General features: G+C 35.5%; 1 pseudogene; it reads right to left on the bottom strand.

Moving 5' to 3' along the window:
- Positions 1-4,636: 4,636 nt before the first annotated feature.
- Positions 4,637-6,865, bottom strand: LOC143681415 (26S proteasome non-ATPase regulatory subunit 5 pseudogene; annotated as a pseudogene).
- Between the last annotated feature and the right edge of the window lie 17,649 nt (positions 6,866-24,514).

Here is a 24,514-nt window from a genome sequence, read left to right as displayed (position 1 = left end):
TAACACATTATAAGCTATCTTTAACATTTTAACCATCCTAGTAGTTTTGAAGTGGTATTAGGTTTTAATTTGTATTTTCTTAATGACCAATGAGGTTATGTTTCTTTTAATGTGATTTGTATAACTTCTTTAGAGAAATTTCTATGGAAATCCTTTGCTCATTTTCAGATTAAGCTAGTTATCTTTTATATTGAACTGTTAAACTCTTTAGACATTCTAGAAACATGTCACTTATGATATATATGATTTACAATACTTTCCCCCATTCTATGTGTCATTGTTTTACTTTTCTGATATGTCCTTGAAGTACAAATATTTTTAATTTTGATGAAGGTAATTTTATAATTTATCACTTGTGCTTTTGGTGTATATCTAAGAAGGCTTTGGTTAATCTTAGGGCATCAATATTCACTCCATTATTATCTTCTCATAATCTTATAGTTATAGTCCTTACATTTAAGTCTATGATCCATTTTGAGGTAACTTTTGTTTCTGATATGAGGAAGGTGTCCACCTTTACTTTTGCATATTGAACCAGCACCATTTGTTGAAAAAAGCATTCATTCCCCTATTGAATTGTCAAAAATCAACTTAATGTGAATGCAAGAGTTTATTTTTGGATTCTCAATTCAATTTCATTGATTTACATGTCCATTCTTATGTCAATACTGCATCCTCTTGGTTACTGTGCTGGTCTGAAAGGATGTATGGACCCGAGAAAAGCCATGTTTTAATCAAAATCCCATTTCGTAAAGGCAGAATAATCCCTATTCAATACTGCATGTTTGAATCTGTAATTAGATCACCTCCCTGGAGCTGTAACCCAATCAAGAGTGGTTGTTAAACTGGATTAGGTGACAACATGTCTCCACCCATTTGGATGGGTCTTGATAAGTTTCTGGAGTCCTATAGAAGAGGAAACATTTTGGAGAATGAAGGCAATTCAGAGACAGCAGAGCAGAACGACAGAGCCACAAGAAGCAGAATCCACCAGCCGGTGACCTTTGGAGATGAAGAAGGAAAATGCCTCCAGGGGAGCTTCATGAAACAGGAAGCCAGGAGAAGAAGCCAGCAGATGATGCTGTGTTCACCATGTGCCCTTCCAGATGAGAGAGGGACTGTGACCGTGTTCACTGTGTGCCTTTGCAGATGAGAGAGAAACTATGACTGTGTTTGCCATGTGCCCTTCCACTTGAGAAAGAAACCCTGGACTTCATCGGTCTTCTTGAACCAAAGTATCTTTCCCTGAATGCCTTAGATTGGACATTTCTATAGGCTTGTTTTAATTGGGACATTTTCTCGGCCTTAGAACTATAAATTAACAACTTATTGAATTCCCGTTTGTTCTAGTTTGCTAGCTGCCGGAATAAACGGAATGGCTTTTAACAAGGGGAATTAATAAATTGCTAGTTTATAGTTCTAAGGTCAAGAAAATGTCCCAATCAAAACAAGTCTATAGAAATGTTCAGTTTAAAGCATCTGGGGAAAGATACCTTGGTTCAAGAAGGCCAACGACATTCAGCATTTCTCTCAGCTGGAAGGACACATGGCGAACATGGCAGCATCTGCTGGCTTTCACATGGCTCTACCAAAAAGGACTCTCTCCAAAATGTTTCCTCTTTAAAGGATTCCAGCAAGCAACTCCACCTTCAGTGGGTGGAGACACACCTCCATGGAAACCATCTAATCAAAAGTTACCACCCACAATTGGGTGGGTCACATCTTCAAGGAAACAATCAAAATGCTCTCACCCAGCAATACTGAATGAAGATCAAAGGGCATGGCTTTCCTGGGGTCCACCACAGATTCAGACCAGCACACCGTTTTTAAAAGCCATTCTGTTTCTGGTATATTGCATTCCCACAGCTAGCAAACTAAAACAGTTACTCTGTAGTAAGTTTTTATATTGGGAGTGTGAGTCTTCCATCTTCACTATTATTTTTCCAGATTATTTTAGCTTTTCTGGTTCCCTCACATTTCAATATGAATTTTAGGATCAGCTGTCAATTTCTGTAAAAAAGTTAGCTGAGATTTTTGATAAAGATTGCAATTTGGAGAATATTGAGATCTTAACAATATCAAGTCTTTCAACCGATGAACATGGAATGTTTTCCCATTTATTCAGGTCATCTTTAATTTCTTTAAAATATATTATAATTTTCAGACTCTAAGTTTTGTAATACTTCTGTTAACTTTTTTCCTAAGTATTTTATTCTTTTTGATGCTATTGTAAATGAAATGTTTTTTTAATTTTATTTTGAATTGCTAGTATTAAAAAGCACAATTGATTTTTATATATTGATTCTGTACCCTGCAACCTTCCTGCACTCTTTTGTTAGTTCTAATAGTTTTTTGGGTTTCTTTGTATTTTTATACAAAATATCATATTTGCACATAGAGGTATTGGCAAATAGAGTTTGCCCATTCAAAAAAGAATTTCTTCTTTTCTAATCTCAATGACTTTCAAGGAAAATTTAGAGGTAGAGAAACTTGGGCCAGGTATGGCCTGCCAGTCAAAATCACACACCTAAAGAAAATCGATGGTTGAAATTTTCATTGAATGAATGTTAGAAAGGCACCCTGCAAAGTTCATTTCAATCTGTTGCTGACTTATTTGCCTGGAACTCCTTAAATTTCTTCTTGTTAGAAATAAGATTAATTCAAGAGTCTGAGATGAAGCTGAGCATTCTGAGAAGGGTTAAAGAGATCAAGTTCAAAGGTAAGGGATTCACAGGGTGTTGAATTAAGAAGACTATTACCTGCACTGTGCAGGTCTTCTAGCTAGGCAGTTATACTAGATGATTTCATAGTATCATGGCATGAGGAGGAGCTGTGAAATAATGTGTGCATAGATAAGAAATTAGTTTTATAAAATATCAAAATTAGGATGACAAAATTATACAATTTTTTTCTCTGGATATATCTCCTGAGAAATAGTTTCAGCAATGTTCATGTCATAGTTTAAATACAACCCATGGCAACAGAGGTACCAAGACTACAGCCAAGAAACCATAAAAACACCTTCAATTTCAGTGGTTGAAGATATTTGACATTTTTCCGCAAAACTTTCAGGTATCGTCTATAACCACAACACATTTTAGATTTTTTTTCCTGCCAATAATTTCTGTCACTTCTCTTCACTTTTATCTTTAAGGCAATGTGAGGCAAATTTGAAGTTACACTACTGCAACAAATCTTGCAAATTATTTCTTTCTATAGGTACTTATTGGCAGCTGTCTGCACGAGTTGTGATTCACTCTTATCCAAGGTTTTAGTAAGTCCATTTCATGGTTATAAGATCTGCCTTTCATGAAACTCTGTATGTAGAAATGAATACAACTCATCCAGAAAATAAATTTAGCAGTTTTGGGGGAAATGTTCAATTTCCACTTGCTGATAATTTTAATTTTCCTGTTGACTTTATCTTAAATCAATAATTTTTAAATCTCATGCAAATCATTGAACAGTACTTGATTCTCAACTTTAAAAAAATTGAGCTTTGGATAACATTAGTCTTTATCTCCCATCTAAAGAAATGTAGAAGTGCTTTCAATACTAACAAAGAATAAAATGCCTGATATTGGCATGAAGATGATCAAAGTGCTTTGCATATCTATTCTTGATTTTTACAATAACCAATTGGGCATCAGTGACCAGTTATAATTTTTTTCAAATTCTGTTGGACTGTAGACTGAGAAATGTTTTATTTTCTTTTTATTTTGTATCTTTTGCACAAAATGAACCCTATTGTAGACAAAGGCTATAGCTAATAGTGCAAGTGTAAGAATATTCTTTCATGAATTATAACAAATATATGAAACTAATATACGGTGCTAATAATAGAGAGGTATATAGGAGAAAAATATATCTAATGTAAATATAGAAAATAGTTAATAATATTTTAATAATATTCCATTAATTGTAACAACATTAAGGTAACGACTGTTAAAAAAAGTACAATTATAAAACGGCGCTAGCAACAATTGTTAACAATTATTCCACACCAGTGCAAGGGATTGGTGGTGAGGTGGGGTATGGTACTTCTGTATTTTATGCAAAAATGTAAACCCATGACTGCTCTGAGAATTTTTTTTTAATATTATAGTTCAATGGTTCCCAAATTGCCCTGTAAAGAACAGATACTAATTTTTAAATTAGCAAAATTATATACTTCTAGTATATAGACATAACTGTACAAATTCATCCTTCTTATTTTTTGAAGTATACCTATATCTAAGTCTTTGAAAGTGGACTTAGCTGGAAAAAAGATGGGAAAAATAATTTAAAAATTATTTGGTTCCATTCTATTTAAAGCAGATTTTTAAAATAAGATGGTGAATATGTCCATGGAAGTTTTCTGGGAGGAAAACCATAATTTCTATCTTGTTGCAAAGACTGAGGCAGTCAAAGGAATCTGAAAAAATACCTGGTTCAATTAAGATCAAGTTTTCCTGTTCTCAATGTAATCCAAAATTCCTGGTTCCACACTATATATAAATGTAGAAACACAACAAATATTGGTGATAATTCTGGAGGGAGGGAAGTCTCCGTTTTGTATAATATAGATGGGGGTCAAATGCCTTTGGAGAAGTTCTGATAAAAAAAAATGGCCTGCTGTGCTAAATTCAAGAGGAAATCATTCAGCTACTTCTGCTGCTCTCATGGAAATAGGCTGTATGTGGTAAGGCCCTTCACTCAGGTAAGTCCTGAGCCTCAAATAATTCAGGTTCCCCAAGATTTCTGCAGTGGTCTTAGAATTGGCAAGTACTTTTACTAGTTCATACATGGCATCTTTGTGAAGCCTTGTTAGGCTTTTACAGATTGGTCCCTCATATATTCTACAATACCTGGGCTGTTAAATATGAATTTCTGAGCCCGGAGTTGATTTGCACTAGCCGTCAGTGACCACTTCTAAGACAGCACAGTACAGTTCAGGGAAGGGTTGATTACTGATGCCACAAGAGTTCCAGTGGGTCCTGAGATAAAGAAGTCATCGGTTTGCTGTTCAAGGTAAATGCAGAAGAGATGAAATTGCACTCAAATACCTAATTTATAGCTCTGTTGACACTTTCTTTGTTTGATGCCTGATTCTCATGAGCAAGCATTCTGTAAAACCTGATTTCCCTCAACACTGGGTCCCAGGATTCCAATACTGTTCATTGCCGCACCAATTCCTGTGGGGTCTTAGCTTTCTGGCATTTCAAAGACCTTTTCCACAAAGACAGGATATTGTTCACAGATCTTTTGAGGGCTGCCTATAATAGCCAGGTTTCCCAAAACTTCACAAACCCTTGCAAATAGAAACTAGAGAGGAGGTCTGAATATGTCCCAACAATCAGTTTAGAAATCTTGTCAATTATTCCTTCTTGTGCAAGATACTGTCATCCACGATGAGTATCTGCCAGTGATGTCACCACGTCCGTACTGGTGGCTTTGACCAGCATATCCCCACCAGGTGGCTCTCCGAGGAGCTTGGTTACCAATCCGCTGTGGTACAGCAGTTGAAAGATGCTGGTGACAGAAGAAATCTCTACAGTTAGCTCACGTACTCTGCATCAAACAACACCATTTGTTTTCATTAGACTTTTCAAATCATCCAGCAGATTGCTCTCAAATAAAACCTCTTGTCCAGTTTGGACTAGTGAAATTCTTTTATTCTTTTTTTTTTTTTTTTTTTTGCATGGGCAGGTATCAGGAATCCAACACAAGTTTCCGTCATGAGAGGCGAGACCTCTGCCACTGAGCCACCGTGGCCCACCCTAAATGAAATTCTTGATAGAGATTTGGCGGCTTTAGCTGCAGATAGAACCTCTCCACCAATACAGTAAATGATTTGTTTTGTGACTCTGAATCATACAGAATCTCAGTAACAGCATCAGAATTTTCAATAATACTTCCAACCTGACACAGAGTGAAGATTTTCACAGACTCATCAGGGTGAGTCAGTCTTCTCTGCAGGTCACCACTGAGGCTCCGGGCCAGGTGAACTGGACCCGCAGCTTGGAGCGATCTCTCCAGAATGGCCCCTCTGTGTGTGTAACGCGATGGCTGGCCTTGGGCGGGGAGAACAGCACGCCTAGCGCAGCTCCCCACCTGCTCGCGATCTCCGAGCACCCCGGGGTCGGGGTGGGGGTGGGGGCGGCTCCTCCAGCGACGCTGCTCACCCCGACACCTCTCTCAGCAGAGCCAGCGCCAGCCCCGCCATCCTGTCCCTTCCGCAGGGGCTGGCTAATCCCCTTGAATAATTTCTTGAATAATTATATCATTTTACTAAAAATAGAGTTATTAATATTTTGGATGATTTTAAACCTCTTCTCAAACTTATAAAGACTCAGATTTATCCATTCTATATTGAGTAAGTACTAATTGAGGTACTGTGACTTAGCTTAATTAGCTAGTGTTTGTGGTAAGAATACAGTTGCTGAGAAACAAAAGAAAATGCCAGTAACTGGCAGCCAGTGTGACAGCTAACAGCTAAGCTGTCGTGTGTACTGCTGAGTGTTAACGATTTCTCAAAGTATTAACATCAGACTTGATCACTCTATAACTATGATGACACCATATAAAAACACCACAAATGCAAACATCACAATGACCAAACATCCCCCTTCCTGGCTAATATGAATGACTAGGGTGTCTTTACCAATGGTAGTTTCAGTCCCGCTTGATTGCTGCCACCTCCTAGATTAAAATGAATATACCCACTTACAGATTGTCCTCCTTCCTGACAGTATTCAATTTCAAACAAACCCACACCTCCTTAAACTTTCCCCCCAATTATCCAAATCTTTAATAATCTCTCCCTACTTTCCCCTTACTTAGACTTCCCATAGTGCATATTGTCCCTTACTGCAGCCTGCGTCATGTTAATACACCTAAATATGTTTGACTACAATGAATGACTAAACACCTGGAAAAAATTAATAAACAGCAGTAATTTTCTGCCAAACACACTGTAACCTAACTAGGACGGGATTATTCCCTAAGATTTGAATGAGACAGAAAAGGAAATGAACCCTAAATAAGCTTTGAGTTTTAAGAAAATTCCAAGAAAACATCAGTTTACATGTTATAAAACCTTGGTGTAGCACAAGTAATTGTCAATCCCTGCAGCCATTGTGTTTTAGAAAGAGCTGCTACCAAAACGCTCAGCTCTGGCTAGATCCTGAGCAGCCACACTGCACTGGAAAATTATTCTCCACTTATCAATCAGTTCTGTTAAACACTTGCTTTCTAAGCCTAATGCTCCTGTATTAACTTTAGTCTTTGGGGCACACAATGAGGATATTAGGTTGCAGACTTGATTTACCACCCAGTGTTACAGCCATTGTACTTTCTTTCAGGCAGGCTCCTCCTTCTCCATTTTTGTGAACTACCCCAGGACATCAGTCCAGATTGTCAAGGGCCAGAGTTCCATTTCCAATTCTCCCCCCTTCCTTCTGCTTCCAGTGGCATCCACATCAGATTGGGCATCATTCTGACATGGGAAATTTTCTACTCCCCAAAAGGTCTATCTCCACTTCTGCCTCATCAGGCTGCTCCCTGCTCTAGATCAGAGAAGGGTTTTGCGGCTAAAATATTTGGCGATTTGAATTGCTGGACCCCATTCCTTGTTCTGTAGCGCCTCACCAATCTTAGCTGGCTTCCTTCAACCTTCTATAGCCTTTAAATGATCAAAGCTGGGGTCACAAATAAAGTACAGATTTATATGTCAATGGTATATGAAAATTTTAATTTCTTGATTAATTTTACTGGTTCACCTGTTGTAAGTAGGTTTTATGAATAGATGCAACCTGTTTTAGAGGGTAATTTAATATTTATGTTAAAAAACGTAAATTATTGTGCTGTCCATTTTTGAGTTTTTGTATCTAGTCCTGTTGCACAGTCTGTATCTCTTCAGCTCCAATTACCCATTATCTTACCCTGTTTCTACCTCCTGCTGGACTCTGTTACCAATGACATATTCCAAGCTGCATCTGAGCTATAGGTTTTGTTTGTTTGTTTGTTTTTGTTTTTTGTTTGTTTTTTTTTACTATTATTATTACTTTTATTTCTTTTCTCTATATTAACATTCTATATCTTTGTCTGGTGTGTCGCTAGTTCTTCTAAACCGATGCAAATGTACTAAGAAACGATGATCATGCATCTATGTGATGATGTTAAGAATTACTGATTGCATATGTAGAATGGTATGATTTCTAAATGTTGGGTTAATTTCTTTTTTTTTCCGTTAATTAATTAAAAAAACACGTAAATTATTATAGGAGTGAGTTGTCTAATAGTGGAAACTAGTGAAATAAACTTACAGCACAAATAGCATATTTGTGAGGGCATTTATGCTCGTAGCAAGGACTTCAAAAATATAATCTGATTTTTTTCTGAACAACTTGAGCTGATGCACAATGCTGGCTAAAATTGAGGTGTTACTTACTCAATGAATGTCTCCAAATTCTTCTAGAAGTGACCCCAAATGTTCTAGTTTGGCAGCTGACAGAAGCAATATACCAGAAATGGAATGGATTTTAAAAAGGGGAATTTATTAAGTTGCAAGTTTACAGTTCTAAAGTTGTGAAAATTTCCTAACTAAGACATCCAAGGAAAGATACCTTAATTCAAGAAAAGCTGAGGGTCCAGAATACCTCTGTCAGCTGGAAAGGCACATGCTACATCTGCTAGCTTTCTCTCTGGGCTTCTTGTTTCACGAAGCTACCCTGGTGCAATTTCCTTCTTCATCTCCAAAGGTCTCTGTCTGTGTGGGCTCTCATGGTTCTGTTGGCTCTGTTGATTCTGGCTCTCTTTAAAATGTTTCCTCTTTTAAAGGACTCCAGTAAACTGATCAGGACCCACCTTGAATGGGCAGAGTTCCATCTACATCTAATCAAGAGGTCATACCCAAAATTGGGTGTATCACATCTGTGTGAAGATCATTTAATTAGAAGTTTCCAACTTGCAGTATTGAATCAGGGATTGAAAGCAACTGTTCTCCCACAAGATTGGATCAGGATTAAAACATGGCTTTTCTGGGGTACATAATATTTTCCAATCGGCACACCAAGCAAATGTTGGAATTAAATAAGCAAGCTTATAGTTTTGTTTGGGAGGACTATTTAAAGTTTGGATAACTTTATAGTGACATCACCTGAGAATCCCATACTTTGCCTAAGGTTGCTCAACTTGCCTCAATTCACAAATGACTGATGTGATGAAAATACAAACTAGTTCTAATTTGAGTCAAATTTGAGCTCACATTTGAAAAAAAAATTCTAGTATAGCTAATGGAAGAGTCTGTCCAAATTAAAACATTTCTGTAAATACTTTAAAAATTTAATTTGAAAGCATAAGTGAGTGTTGCAAAAGAAGCCATTTAGAGACTTGTTTAACCATTTCAGAATAAGGACGTGAAAAAATCTGAAAACCCAGAGAAAAGGAAATTAAAAGTGTGCATTAATTTCTTGCTGGGTTTGCAGCCTTCCTGAAAGTAATCACTACGCAGCAGCGTAGTGAGCCCTATTGAATCCTGTCTGCCTATTGTATTCCTGGAAGACCCTCCCACCCAAGGTTTCTTAGCTAACTAAAGGCACAAAATATCTATTTATGATTTTGTTTTTATTTTTGTTTTTCTCTCCACTATATTCGCCTGGCTAAATCCCAGTCCTGGTTAATTCAAGCCATCCACCTATTGTATTTGCACAAAGCAGAAGAATACACTTGGGCCAGAATCAAACCATAAATCTAGGCATTGTTTTGCATTTTTTGGCCAATAACTTCATGGGAGCCCATAAATATTGCATTAACTTTATACTTTCCTAGGAACACATTTTTACAAATTTTACTCTCTAATCAAACCTCCATCAATTCCTAATCCCTCTCACTAATCTCATGACTTATACTTCCTATTTTTCTGAGAAATAAAATCATTCAGAAGATAATTTCCACAGTTTCCAAACCACATTCACTATACTTTCTGCAGCTGCAGACAAAAATTCAGCTTTCTCTTATGTTATTCTTTTTTAAAAAAATGGTAAATATTTTTTTTTTTATTAAGGAAGTTATGGGTTTACTAGAAAAGCATACACAATATACAGAGTTCTTATATAACACCTTATAGTTAATACCTTTCATTAATGTGGTACATTTATTATAATTTATGAAAGGATATTTTTATAATTACAATATTAACTATAGTCCATCATTTTTAATAGGATTCAGTATGTTGCATAGTCCTATGCTTGTATGTTTTTAAGATTTTTATTCTAGTAACATATATTCAACCTAAAATTTGTCTTTTATATCACATTCACATATAAACTTAAGTGGCATTAATTACATTCACAATATTTTTCTACCATCACCAGATGAGAGTCATTTTTGATCTGTACCATTATCTCCCATCTTATTAAATCTATGTCCTATTAACCAGTGTGGTGAGTTTCTTTGTAATTCTTAAATATTAGTGTATATGAAAATTGCTTGGGACAGCATGTTGAAAAGGCATATCCTTAGGTATCACATCTAGAGATCTTTCTACAGTAGGTCTAGAGTGAACCCAAGGAATCTGCATGTTAATATGCACCCCAGGCCACTCTGAGGTTGGTCCCCAGACAAAAACTAAAGGAACATTGTATATACTCATACATGTGAAGAGGAGTTAGGCAACAGAAGTAAAGTGTGTCATTTCATGGTCAGGTGCTCCCCAATTTTTGCAGTAAACAGTTGCTCTATATAACAACTGAAACTCCACAGTTCATGGAAATCTGAAGGTTGAGAGTGGCTATAATTTGTGAGAGAACAACAGGGACCCTCATCCCTTTTCCTGTTGATTCATTGGTAATTTGACCAGGAAGTATTACAGACGTGTCAGAGGGGCAATAAAGGCTTGTGAGGCGTTTTTCTTCTTCATCTCCAAAGGTTGGCGGCTGGTGGACTCGGCTTCACGTGACTGTCGTTCTGCTCTGCTCTCTCTCAGATCTCTTTTTTTCTCCAAAATGTTTCCTCTTTTATAGGACTCCAGAAACTAAGCAAGACCCACCCAAATGGGTGGAGACACGCTTCCACTTACTCCAGTTTAACAACCATTCTTGATTAAATCACATCTCCAGGGAGATGATCTAATTACAGTTTCAAACACACAATACTAAATAGGGATTAGAAGAAACGGTTGCCTTTACAAAATGGGATTAGGATTAAAACATGGCTTTTCTAGGGGACATACTTCATTTCAAACCAGCACACTGCCCTTTCTCCAAAATATCCCCTTCTTAAAGGACTCCAGTAAGCAGATTAAGATCTGCCTTGAATGGGTGGGGTCACATCTCCACGGGAACAACCTAATCAAAAGTTCCCACCCAGCAATAGATCTGCTCCACAAGATTGGATTAAAAGAATGTTTTTTGTTCTTGAGTACATAACAGTTTCATATCAGCACAGACTGTTTTCAGGATTAAAAAAGGTTGACAACTGAAAAATGCTAAACTTTGTGCTTGGGAAAAAAATGCATGCATACGGATATTGGTTTTTGCTTCCTTGCCTTATGACCATATTTCAAATCCCTTCTCTCAATATCAGCTTGTGTGTCTAAATCTGTCTTTTTCTTCCATTAAAAAATTGAAATATTTAACAGTTTTCATGAAGTACTGGAGAATGATCAGGGTCAAAAAAGAAAGTTGAATTGTAACATGTTATGGAAAAGAGGATTTCTGATAATTTTTTCCTTCTTTAAGCAGTAATTGTTTTCTTGTTGAATATATTTGGAGCAAATAAAAACATCTAGTAATATTTTATGACTACTGAATATTTTAAATTTTACTTTGATTCTCTTAAAAATGATAATGTACACTTAAAAATAATTTTACTTATTTTGCCAAAGAGCACATATTTAAATTTTGTTATGAAAATGGGCCATATAAGAAAATAGATGATTTTGTAGACACTTATTTTCTACAAGATGAAGCCTCATTATTTCGCTTCAATTTTATTTATAGATTTCTTTTCTTAGAGCTTGTCTCAGTTTGGAATGTCTTAAGTTTCATTTTTTTTCAGACAAATGTGTGCTTTACCTAGATGATATTATTCTGTTATGTGTTGTGCAGAACTATTTAATGTGCATTACTAAGAATGACGTGAAAAACAACCAAGAAACACCACACATGAGGGAGTCTAGATTAAGAAACAAATCATTGCTAAAATAATCTTACAATAGGAAAGTTTAAGTATAATGCAACCTGTATCCTAAGGAACAATATCTGAGGTGCAGTGCATTTTTCTCAAACTCTTTTCAAATAGATTTAGCTACTGACTAGAAAAAGGTTTTGTCCAAAGGCAGTTTCACTTTATGAAGTTGTTCTATAAAACTGACCTCTTTACATGCATGTTGTAATGATTGTCTGGTATATCCTTCCTACAATAGAGAATTTAAAAAATAATCATCTAATATGTTTAAATGTAAATTATTTCAGGTTTTAATGTGTAAATTGATTTATAAGCTGGTTTGGGGGCCTGGAACTACATTTTAACTCTTTAACATCGTTTAGGATATTCTAAAATTGAAATCTGTAATGAAAAGAGCCAAATTACAGGCCTGGAATGGTAATTTTTTCATCTATCTTCAGGGCATATGTAACATAATAACATAAAAGCTGCAAGTGAAATTATAATGCAGTTTTAAAGAACTAAGAAAGGAAAGAAATAAAAATTTACATAGCAATTTAAAATATAAAATTGGAGCATGCCATTAGCACAAAATCCAAAAATAAACTGTGATATTATAAAAATAACTTTGGTTTTCCTTAATCCCAAAGCAATTTTGTATTGCCATGTATCATTGCATCATTTGTAGCAGTGAGTTCTCAGATTTTTTGGGATTCCACATTTAATCTTCTGGGATTGGTCAGTGTTAATGGAAAAGACACAGAAAGCACAAAGAAATCAACACTGATTGACCACTGGCCACTTGCTTTATATTTCTTACCACCCATCTATGCACCCAGCCTGTGACAGGCCACGGGCTGTGACTCTGCGTCTGAAATCTCTTCCTGCTGCGATGATTACTCACACTGCTTGATGACTCCTACGTGATTCCTGGCTCTGACACCAGCTCTGATTTGGCTGCTGAACTGACAGGGAAGTGTGACAGCACCTGAGCCCTGCTTATGCCAATATATCTGACACATTTGGGGCCAGCTTCCGGCTGGTGAATCTGCCATTCAAATAGCAGGATTTTGTACACATTAAGAAATTAAATGTAAAATTTGCCAGCAGTATTGCTGCATTAAAATTAAAATATGAAAAAAACTACATATGAAATTATAGACTCAAAGAGGGTAGAAAAACTTGCCTGTAGTCAGTGCTTTTAAGCAAATGGTAGTGCATTTATTTTATTTGTATTCTCTATAATGAATTCCCTGATCTTTAAGTTTAAAAATTCATTATGAAGGACAAATAATAATACTACTAAGAATGGTGATTTATTTTTTCTTCAGTTCATGTTGGCAGCTTCTAAAGTGTCTGCATAATTTGTCAAGTCATTGTTAAATGTGAATTTAACCACGTTATGAATTACACTGGAGGATAGATAGCCAGTATACCAAAAAATGGTAGAAAGTTAAAGTAATAGGTGTATTTGTGAAATATTTCGTCATAAGCTCTTAGAGTGCCACAATGTTTTTTTTTCACACTTTTTAATCTGGGAAATTGATAATTTCTTTTAAAGCAAGTGTGGTTATCTGTGATTGGTTAATATTTCAACCATTTATAGATATTTTTATTGTGTTAATTTTCAATATTTGCACAAGTAGGATTGTAAATATATATACTCAGCTAATTCTGCTATTTTCTATATAGTATTTATGGAAGACTCACAGACAAATTTAAACTATAAATACTATTCATCTAATGTACAAAAATGTAATACAAAGCTAAAACTTACTTTAAAAAGAAAAATTAGTATACTTTCCATTCTTTACTGAACTTAGAGGTGGTATTAAAAAACTACTGGAGAAACTGTGGGAAGATAATGGAGTAGGAAGCTCCAGGATTCAGTCCCTCCATCCAGGCAGGAACTGTCTGAATCAACCATTTCAAAACTCTGGAGTCTAGTAGAACACTGTGTGACATGCAGGGATGTGGGAACAAGAGGCTGAGAGGTTGCGGTAAATATCAGTGGATTGCTTTCTCCATCACCATGGCCCATCCCTCACCCTCACAACAGAGAGCAATGAGGTCCCGCCTCTGGTGTAACTGCCAGAGAGGAACATAAAAACTTATTTCCCCAAGTTCAGGGGAGAGGGAACTGGTCTGATTGCTGATTACTACTTTTGATTAGTTATTCTGAGAGTCTGATTCTGGAGGTGGCCATTGTTCTGACCTGCCCTGGACAAGGCAACAGAGGAGACTGAAAGAGAGTTCACTTCTCTCTACAGTTCATACCTGTAGAGGACAGTTGAAAAGCTGAATTTGCTAGGCAGGTACTGAGTCAAGAAAGCACAGCTTTGGGTAGCCCTGAAGAAGCTTCTGGCCCTCTACCTGTCCCTTTTCTTTTCCCCTTTCCAGAGCCATATATCGCTGACCAGTGTACCCTTTGTAGCTCTCTGGTCTTATTCCCAGTGAGAGTGACCAACTTGGGAAACCTCTCTACAGTGTACCCCATCCCATAATTTGTTCTCCAGAAAAAAGGAGCTTGAGACAAGGAAACCAATGTAAGAAACAATTAAGGCAGGTGGCCTGTGGCAAAGGCTTATCTGCTTTAAGTCTCAGTGGAAGACCAGGGAGAAGTAGGTCTATTTCCTCAGAAGTAGAGGGAGGTATTAAGACTCCCATAAACAGGGGAACTCCTAAGCCGTAGCAAGCACAAGCCCAGGAAAGACACAGGTACAGGAAAGACGGGGACCCTGTGCTTTACATTCAGCTTGAGCAGACCTTCCTGATAGGCAAGCTGACATTCAAGAAAATCTCTGTCATATCTCCAGGTGGTTACAAATTCAAGAAACAAAGATATCATGGAAAAGGCACCATAATTATTTTATATATTAAAATGCACTGTGTGCAACAAAAGATTACAAGACAAACAAACAGGACATGACAGCTCATCCAAAAGATAAAAACCCAGGAAATACCAATGAAGCAGAACTGAACATAGGCATACCAGACAATGATGTATAAGAAATGAGCTTCAGTATGCTCAAGGAAGCAAAAGAAAGTACAGAGAAAAAACTAAAGGATATTAGGAAAACAATGAATGAATAATATTAGAAGTCAATAAAGACAAATTTTAAAAAGGAGCTGTTTTAGTTTTGTAAATCTGATGAAATGCAGTATACCAGAAATGGATTGGTTTTTCTTTTTTTTTGCATGGGCAGGCACCAGAAATTGAACCCAGGTCCCTGGCATGGCAGGCTAGAACTCTGCCACTACGCCATGATTGCCCACCCAGATTGGCTTTTACAATAGCATTTATTAACTTATAAGTTTACAGTTCTGAGGCCATGAAAAATATCCAAATTAAGTCATCAAAAGATTCTGAAGACCAGCTACTGGAAATCCTCAACTTTTTGTCACATGGCCTGGCACAAGGTAATATCTGCCAGTCTCTCCCAGGTTTCATTGCTTTCAGCTTCTGGCCTCAGCTACTTCCTCACTCAGCTTCTCTGGGGCTTTTTTCTGTGTTCTTCTCTCTCTGTCCCTCTCTTATCCTCTTATAAAGGACTCCAGTGAGAGGATTAAGCCCTACCTTGGAGCACTACTCCACTGAAACAACCTAATCAAAAGGTTCCACTTATATTAGGTCTATACCCACAGGAATGGATTAGCTTTAAAAACACAGTTTTCTAAGGGTCCATGCAGCCTACAAAGATCACAAAAACCAAACAGAAATACTGGAGTTGAAGACCACAGTAATTGAAGTAGAAAATTCCCAGGAAGATTCAACAGCAGGTTGGAGTTGGCAGAAGAAGGAATTAGTGAACTCGAAGATATGATATTTGAAATGAGTCAGGAGCAGAAGGAAAAAAGAATTATAAAAAGCAAAAATGGCCTAAGAGACTTCTGGGACACTGTAAAGGATATTAAGGTGTGCATTATGGGAGTCACAGAACGATAATAAAGAAAGGGGCAAAAGGGATAGTCAAAGAAATAATGACAGAAAACTTCCCAAACTTAGCAAAAGATGTGAATATACACATCCAAGAATCCAAAACAAAACACCAGGCAGAATATACTGGAAGAAAAATATGCCACATCACTTACTGATCAACTGTTGAAATCAAAGGACAAAGAGAGAATTCCAAAAGCTGAAAGAGTAAAGCAACATGTTATGTACCAGGGAATCGTAATTGGATTAACTGCACCTGAAGTGCTGACAGAAAAATACTGTCAACCGAATTTTTTTATATCCAATGAGACTGTCTTTCAAAAATGAGGGCGAGATTAAGACATTTCCAGATGAACAAAAACTGAGGGGACACATCACCACTACATCTGCCTTACAAACAATGCTAAAAGGAGCTCTTCAGACTGAAAGGAAATGACACTAGATGGTGGTTCAAATTTGCATAATGAAATACAGACCTCTGGTGAAGTTACCCATCTGTGAAATTTTAAATGTTAGTATTATTTTATTGTATTTTTTGGTATGTAACTCCACTTCTTATTTCCTATGAGGGCTAAAATGCAAATTCATAAAGATTAATGATGAATCTATGGTTTTGTTCATACAGTATATAGAGATAGAATTTGTAACAAGTAACACAAAAATGAGGGGATGGAGGGATATAGGAAAAGTGTATGAATACATTATGGAATTCAAGTTGGTATTAAATCAAATATAATTGTTACATATGTAAGACGTTAAATTTTAACTACCACCATGAAAAGTTATGAGAAATAGATCTAGATGAAATGAGGAGGCACTCAATATGGTACAATACAAAAAATCAAGTAAATATGAAAGTAGATATTAATGGAAGAATTGAAGGACCAAAAAGGTATTAGACCGACAAAGGCTAAAGAGCAAACTGGCAGAAGAAAGCCCTGCGTTATCAGTAATGACTTTAAATGTAAATGAATTAAACTCTCCAGTCACATTGTCATTCCGATCTCTGACTATTTAAATTCAAAGTCAGAGATTGGCAGAATGGATAAAAATAAAGCATGACCCAACTATATGCTGTTTACATAAGTTCAAAGACATAAACCAATTTAAAGTATGGAAAAAATATATCATGCATGTAGTAACTAAAAGAGATCTTGGGTAGTTGTACTAATATCAGATAAAATATATGTGTGATAGTTTGAATCTTTATTGTCCCCCTCAAAAAAAAAAAAAAGTGTTCTTAAATACAGTCTATTCCGGTGAGTATGAACCCATTGTAAGTATGGCCTTTTGATGAGGCTACTTCATGTAAAGTATGACCCATGTCAATCAGGATTGATCTTAATCCTATTACTGGAGTGCTTTACAGGAAAATGAAATTTAGACAGAGAAAGCCAGAGGAAGCAAGAGTGTGGCTACTGATGGAAACTGGAACAGAAGGGAGAAACCACCATGTGCCTTGCCAAGTGGCAGAAGAGCCAAGGATTGCTGGCAACTAGCCACAGAATGCCACCAGGGAGAAGACATTGCCTTGATGATGCATTCATTTGGACTTTCTTTTAGCCTCAAAAACATAAACTAATAATTTTCCATTGTTTGGTTAACTCGTTTCATGGTATTTGCCTGAGTAGCCTATGAAACAATACTTGAATAAAACACTGCAATGAGGGACAAAAATGGCCATTATATATTGATTTTACACCCATTAGAATAGCTACTACTAAAATTGGAATATTAAAAGTGTTGGGGAGGATATGAAGAAATAGGAACACTCATTCAATGCTCATGGGAATGTTAAATGGTGCAACCGCTCTGGAAGACAGTCTCATGGTTCCTCATAAATCTAAGTATAGAATTACCATATGATGGGAAAATTCCATTTCTAGGTATTTGTGCAAAAAAAATTGAAAGCAGGGATTTGAACAGACATTTGCACACCAATACTCATAGTGGCATTATTCACAATTGCCACAAGATGGAAGCCACCCAGTTGCCCATTAACTGATGAATGATTAAAGAAAATGTGGTATATACACACAATGGAGTGTTATTCAACCATATAAAGGAATGATGTTCCGATACATGCACCAACATGGACGAACTTTGAGGACGTCATAGTGAGTGAAATAAGCCAGACACCAGAGTTCAAATGCTGTATGATATCACTGTGAAGAAATAATTAGAATAAACAAATTTATGGAGTCAGAATCTAGAATATAGGTTATCAGGGCCTGGGAGGAGGTAGGGATTAAGGCTTAGAAGGTATAGAGTTTCTATTTGGGACTATGGAATTATTTTGTTAATGGATGGTGGGGACAGTAACACAGCATTGTGAACATAATTAATGGCACTGATTTATATCTTTTACTATGGTTAAAAGGGTGACATTTTAGGTTGTATATATGTTACTGGAATAGGTATAAAAAGAATCCGAACAGTACAACAAAAGCAGTGAGCCTTAATTAGCCCATGGATTATAGTTAATAGCACAATTATAAAAGTTTGCTTTCATCACCAGTGTAAGAAACGTGCCGCACCAAAGCAAGGTGTTAATAATAGGGTGGTATAAGGGAATCCTGTATTTTATACCCCAACTTCTCTAATTAAAAAAAATGCTTATTAGGAAACTATAGAATAAAGTTAAAACTATTTATCAAAAATAGTTAAATGGTTTCAAATACGCTTCTGAGAAACTTTTAGGTGTCTACGTTTTCTTCATTTAAGAACCAGAATCTTATTTAACTTGGTTAGATGAACATATGGCCTCGGGGATATCATTTTAGTGTCACTTCAAGTCAAACCAATACATTAAAAGCGATGCTGCAAATATTCCAACCTATTCAAGTGAAAAACATTCACCAAAGTAAACCGCAATGTGGTTGTACTGCAAAGTAATTTCAAAATAACAACTATCCCATGCTTAGTCATGTGAAAATTCGTAATAAATGAAAAAGTAACAAAATGGAAACATAGAGAAACAGAGTTTTGAAAATGCTTAAATGTGTACAAATAATAGCCAATTTGTAAATAACACGAATTCAAAGTGAGTCAACATCTAGAACTTGTAGTTGACAGAAAAAGAAAAATGAATACAAAATTAGATTCTTCGGTTTTGTTTTTTTGCTTCCCTAGATCTGTTTTTGTGGAAAGGAGATGAGTGTCTCTACTGAACATCTGTAATACCCAGCTGCACACTGGCATTTTGGAAAGATTTGATTGATGGAGTACTTGAGTGTAGATTTACAAATGTGGCCCAAGGCCAGTTTCCCTTTATTTCGACAGTGATGCACTGTAATTCTTGTATTAAGTGTTTACTGGAATGGGGAACACAAAGGCAGTTTCTTGCAACATGCAGAGAATGACATTTGGTGAATTAATCAGTTTTACTACCTGCCCATAGGTCCCAAAGCTTAGAATAGATATTGTGCCCATGAGATAGTAGACACTCATCAGTGCAGAAAAATTGCCTTCATACAGCCCCTAATGCTACTATACTGGTGCTGCCAGTTGAATGCTCTCAAAAGCTCTCTTTTTTCTGTTAAACCCAAGTTTTTGTTTTTGCTTTGGAAGTTTAGGTTCTCCTATTGTTAAATTTAAAAAACAAAAGCTAAGGTGTGAGACTATAGCATGCTTTGATTAGTGGCTTCTAATGAAGCCCACCAAAAACCGTACAGTCTGGAAAATAGCCATGAGCCTGAAGATGGCTATATGGAGGAATACACAATTTTTTAAAATATTGCTTAAAATCTATACATTTATCTACATAAAAAGAGATAGAAAACCTTGTGAATTCTATTTTCAAGCCTATTTGAAATGTAGACATTGCAACTAACTTCTTGTGTACTTTTTCCAAAAATTTGCAAAGATTAATAAATTTTATAATGAGGGTTTATATAATAATTGCTGTAATTGAAAGACATGGAAAGGTAATGTTTGTCATTAACCTCCTGGAATTACTGGAATTTTCAGAAATTTACCTTCTGTTCTTTGGTCATGAAAAAACTTTCTTGTCTATGAAACAAAAAAATTCTCCATAACATAATGTTTTTCTTAAAGTAAACGCACTAGAACGATTACTTCCTTAACAGAAGAAAAATGTATTCTTAAATTGAAACTATATTTAAGTTACAAATGTCTTCTCTTTTATCTTTATTTTGATTTGGATCTTATAGTGTCAAGAATAGCTCCTATAAACAAGTGACTACTTTTGTTTTTTTTTTGTTTTTGAGTATTCCCTATGGAAATGCACTTTATTGGGCATATTTTGCTCTCTTATTTATAGCTTACTTTAATTTTTGTAATGCTGTTCAACAATATAAGCCCCTTATAGCTAGATAGTTAATTTGATTGAAAAAAGCTCTCAGAAATTATTTAAAATCATCACAAAAACCATCTAAAACATAAAGGATAAAAATGCTTATTTAAATAAGCCCCACAAATGGACTTAGTGTACCAGCTAGATGAGAAATAATAGTAGAGCCAGAGTTAGAATCCTGAAAGGCAACTCCAAACCTGGAGATCCTTCCATGGCATCTCTCATTATTACTGACTTCCAAAACATTCTTCATATTACTTTTCCACCCCTTACAGTATGCCATATAATTTTTCTAAATATATACTAGGAATTATATCATCAAATCTAAGCAGAGGGTTTAAATGATCAAAATGATGAAATGATCAAAATATTTATGAAATGATCAAATAAATATCTTGGTAAGAAGCATAAATACAAACTTGTAAAACATGAACAATTATTCTTGCTGTTATCAAAATATGGGAAGAAAAGAATAAAAAAAGAATTAAAAAGAAAAACTTATTTCAAACTCTGACAGCATGAATGGCATTCACGACAACATGATAATAGCAGTTGTCCAGAATAAGATAAATTTCTGGACTTTGAATAACAATAAAGAAATCTATTTTATATTAAAAACAAGTTTATGTGCTAAGGTAATAAGAAAGATTAGATGCTGAGATAGAAAACTTTCTACTTCTGTGTTTGAGAAATGCTAAGATTATTTTATTGCAATTATTTTTTGTAGAATCATTGCTTTCACATTTTAGTTGTCATGATAATGTTAATTGCAGAGCATCCAACATGAATTTGAAAGGGCAAAAACCATAACTTAGGAGAAAAAAACAAAAACTGAAAGTCTGATCCAGGCATATGCAAAATCCTTAATTCTTATCCACAAACCATCTCATTCATTCTCTCAAACTGTTGCAGTGAAAACACAGAACTTAAGGTAGTTTCCTTCAGGCTTTCAAAATTTGAATGCCATGGAACATCATTTACAAAATGTTGACATGTAACTGTAAATGATGAAGACGCTCTACATTTACCATATTAACCTGATAGATTTTTAAAACAATCTATAGATGAATCATTCATATACTAGTAAAATTTTACAACCTGATTAAAAAATACTAAAAAAATTGAAATTTGTACAGTAGCCTACATCAATCAAGGCAAACAAGAAAATTGATGAATTAATGATATTCCTTTTTCTTCTCTTCTTATTTCAATCCTACTGAAAGTATCAATATCTACTATCAGTTAGAATAATAATGAGACTGATAAATGTTTGCAGTGAGATCATTTATATGTGCAAAGCCCGCAGAATCTAAAACAAAGACAGAAAAGGAGTAATTACAGAAGGAAGAAGAAAAGGAGAATCACAGCTAAAAGTCAAATCAGGACAAAAAATACAGCCAAATTTAGGAAATGAATACAACTGACTTGAATGGAAATGAGTTCTTACGGTATTGATACATTCATTTGTAAAAATAATTATGAAGAATGCTTAAATATTGACAGGTATGCAACTGTAATACCAACATATTATCTTGCCACCATGAATCATTAAATTAGAAACCCCAACCACCACTGTTTACATTTGTTTTACATGTTATTAATATATGTTATATTAATAGCAAAGAAAATTTTTATTTTATTAGAAACACAGAAATTCAGGGACATAGCTAAATGTATTTGAAAACAGCCTAAACCAAGAGAGGGTTTTTTTTTTTCTTAGTATTGGTCCACTGATCTGTGCTCTTTTTCACTGCTTGCTTTTTACTGTTTATTGTTAACCTTGGTGAAATAGAGCATCTATCTTAAATGACAAAATAATTGACTCTTTCAGTTGGGGGTTGGCTACTTTCCATGATGCAAATGAAAAAACTATGGAAAATGATGCTATGAAGCAAAACTCAGCCGCAGTCACAGTAAAATGATTGGTCAAAAAAGCCTCTGCAAATATCTCAAAGATTTGGTTATTCTTTTAAACTTCGCTCAGAGATGCAACATTCTCTTGTAGGGGTGCTAGTTTTGCATCTCCATGTGGGATATTTCCTGGCACCTCCCATTCAGAATTCCCAAATCAGTTAAGTTATAATTTGCCTTTTTTTTTTTTTTTTTTTTGGCTGCAGGCATCTATCCCAAGTCTAACACAAGAAGCATAACTAGCCAACCTTTGTAGTGTTTAGCTTGTATTATTCTCAAAAGGAGAAAATCGGCCTTGTTTTAGAGAGCTGTGCTCAGACAGATAACAAGTTTTCTTCCTTTTTCTCCATGGGGTGTGCACTCCATGGTATTTGAACTTGGTACTACATGGTAATCAATCAAATGCAACTGAGCTAGGTAGTTACAGTTTTCTTTCTGAATGTCTTATCGATAACTTCCCTTCTTTTGCCATTTTCTTTCCTCATACTCAAAGAGAATCAAGTGCAAATGCATTTCTAAATGTAAAATAATACATTTAAATAGGAAGTATGCTAAGTACCAAGCAATGTACAAATTCTGTATAACATTTGCTTCAATTCTAATTGCATTGAAAATAAGTCACATGTGTACAGGGTGTTAAAAGCACCTTTACAATATGATGTTACCTTTTGCCAACATCATCATCTATTGACTAACCTGAAACTTTTTGAAACAAAACTTTCCCTTCCTTCCTTCCCTTTCTCTTTCCTTGTTTTCTTTTCTTACACTAAGTATTTTCCCATCATCTCCCCCTTGTCTACTTTAAGTAGATGGTTGAAAAGTCCTGTTCTCATCTTCTTATTAGCTTTTATCATTCAGGACTCATCTAAATTCATATATGTCAAACATCTAAAATTTATTCACTTTAATGTACAATCTCTTGGGTGGTGTATGAAGGAATGGAGAAAGACAGAAGAGATCTTTTCTGGCTTTTTCACTGCTCCTTGTCTCTCAGTTCACCATCAACAGCTTTGACCAAGCTATTCTTACCTGGCACCAAATTTAATAACTTTCTGAAATCTAAACGTGATTTTCAGAAAAATATGTGAATTACTTTCTAAGTAGTGTTTATTTATTATGACTAACCATTATTTTTTAATTTTGTAACTCATAAAAAGAATTTTGGTTATGCCATATGTGTTAGGCAAAGAAAGGAGCTAGTACTGTTTGGCTCCAACCGAATTTCCTGTCTTTGCTTTCATAGTCTATATCTAGAAAGTAAACAAAACTTTGAGCAAGAAACCTGTTATGTGGGTGTCAGCACCTTGAAAGCTAAACGGGTTACAAGCTGTTCAGAAGCTTTAAGCCTATTTTTTCAGTGCATTCCCCAAAGCTCTGGTCAGCCACAATCTGCAGAATTATGCTAAACAAATTTAGTACAGGGATTGCTCATTCACAGGCCAAAGAAAGTTGTTTTCTCTTCCTGTTCTGTCTCAAATGAATAAAGAACAAGAAATAATTTAATGTGCTACCAGAAGTAGGACTTGTGGGTATTAGTCCCACCCATGTGAGAAGCTAGCTACACAAGAGGGCACAGGCCCCTTAATCTCTCTGGTCCTTACTCGTCTCATTTGCAAAATGAGGGATTTTCTTCTTGAGCAAAAATCTGCTAGAGATAAAACCACAAAACTATAAGATACAGAAAAAATTAAAAAGTAAACTGTAAAACAACCAATTAGTAGTAATAAAGAGTAGAGAAAAAATTCTGCTGAGAATGTACAGTAATAAATATCCGTGTGCCCCTAGTGGGGTGTTCCTTAGAGTTCCTCGTCCTGTTCCCGCTGAAGCCTGGGTGCTCTGAGCTTCTCTCTGAAGATATCCTTATAGTAAATCCTGTATTACTGGAGGTTTCTTTAAAAAGTTCAATTCTTCCAACCCAAAGGTGCTATTTTAAAAGAATCATTATATGATGCGTAAATGACAAACAGATTCCGTATTGGTAATTGTATTTAAAAAATTATTTTCTTAATTTCGAAAGTCTTAGAATTGGAGAAGCATTTAGAAGATACTTTCTTTCTCTTTTTTCTTTCTTTCTTTCTTTTTTTTTTTGCTGGGCAAGCACATTTAGACACTTTTAAAGACAGATAATTTTCCATGAGTATCACCTATTTCAAATCTGCACATCTCAGGTCATGAGTAACAGCAACAAGCGTCACAAGACACCC

Source organism: Tamandua tetradactyla, chromosome 1 (assembly GCF_023851605.1).
Source record: "Tamandua tetradactyla isolate mTamTet1 chromosome 1, mTamTet1.pri, whole genome shotgun sequence".
NCBI lineage: Eukaryota > Metazoa > Chordata > Mammalia > Pilosa > Myrmecophagidae > Tamandua > Tamandua tetradactyla.
This window is presented reverse-complemented; position numbering and strand designations above follow the sequence as displayed.